General features: G+C 43.0%; 1 non-coding gene across 1 annotated transcript; it reads left to right on the top strand.

Annotated features, from left to right (window-relative positions):
• The first annotated feature begins 792 nt into the window (after window positions 1-792).
• TRNAQ-UUG lies at window positions 793-864 on the top strand. Its single transcript has one exon. It is a non-coding gene; the product is annotated as a tRNA-Gln (tRNA).
• The last annotated feature ends 657 nt before the right edge of the window (window positions 865-1521 follow it).

Raw genomic sequence — 1521 nt, 5'->3', positions numbered from 1 at the left:
GGTGGGATTGGGGATGGGGGACTAGAGGGCTAGTGTCAAGCTAGGAATGGGGGAAGAAAGAGTGAGTGCATATGTGAAAAAGAAAGATACTCTTCTGGCCAACCCTTGCTCTGCTAGTACCATTCCTATTTAGTCCTCATTAGTACTTAGACAAGAGAACATCCCATAAAACTAGCAGGCAGCAGATTCAAAACAAATCAGAAAAAGTATTTTTTTCGCTCACCACAAACAAGCTGTAAAATTTGTTGCCAGAGGATGTGATCAAGGTATGTAGCATAGCTGGGTTTGAAAAGAATTTGGAGAGCTCCTGGAGGGAAAGTCCATAAACCATTATTATTTATTTTTTATTTATTTAACATCTCTTTTATACCGATGTCCGTTCGCACATCGCATCGGTTCACAGTGAACAAACTTTTGGGCAGTGCCCTTACATATAACAGATAACATGGTGAACTTGGAAACATATAAATAATTTTTGGGAGGAGCCCTTACATATAACAATCATCAATGGGTAGATGCTATGTAATAGAACTATAACTATAACTATATACATGATAGTGCACAGTATTAGCCAGGAAGCCATGGGAAAAACCCATCTCTACTGGTGGAAGTGAGCAACAAGTTCTACTCTTTTGAATCTCATGAGGGTACTCGTGGCTTATATTAGACATTGTCAGAGACAAACTCCTGGGCTTGAAACATTTCTGTTCTAATTTAAAATGATACACAGTATAATACAAAAACCATGATTAAAAGTGTTAGGGAAATGTTGTGGTTCACTCGTTTATCAAAGGTCCCATGGTGTAATGGTTAGCACTCTGGACTTTGAATCCAGCGATCCGAGTTCAAATCTCGGTGGGACCTTTTTTTTGTTACTTCTACATTTTTTTTCTTCCACATAATTTTTATTTACGCAATTGATAGAACTAATCCTGTTGCGATAGTGTGGCAAATATAATGTATGTATTATTTGCTTCCAGTTCTTTTTTTTTTCTGGGCTGTCTTTATCTATATCGCTATGCAGGAGCGTGCTACCGAGCTTTCCCCACAGCTTACAGGCGCCCAGGAGATATCGTGTGGGTTGTTGAGGGTACTGACTGACAAGCGTTGCGAAATAGGCGGCATCTGAATTGGGTTGCTTTTTAAATTTATAGCGGTTTTCCTGTTCTGCAGTGGAGTTTCCTTTTCCGTGCCGTCGCTCACAAGGAGCTACGACTCCTTCCCTCCGCACTGAGCTCTCGCTAACGCGGACAGACATTCGCGCATGCGCAGCAGCCCGGACAGGAACTTCTCAGTCCGACGGGAGGCGAGAGCCCGGTCCGCAATGCCTGATTCTGCCGATGCTGCTTCTGCTTTTCCTGCCTGTAAAGAATGCAAGATTTGTGCTTTGAAACAACGTTGGGTTAGGACGAAATTACTTGAGGGTGGCAAAAGTATATAACCACCATTATTGCAGATAGTATTACCCCGGGGGAATTCTGCGCAGGCCCACTGGGCCCTGAGCGGAGTCCGTCCTGCTCG

Source organism: Rhinatrema bivittatum, chromosome 12 (assembly GCF_901001135.1).
Source record: "Rhinatrema bivittatum chromosome 12, aRhiBiv1.1, whole genome shotgun sequence".
Classification (NCBI taxonomy): Eukaryota; Metazoa; Chordata; class Amphibia; order Gymnophiona; family Rhinatrematidae; genus Rhinatrema; species Rhinatrema bivittatum.
The sequence above is the reverse complement of the archived record's forward strand: the minus strand, read 5'-3'. Positions and strand labels throughout refer to the sequence as shown.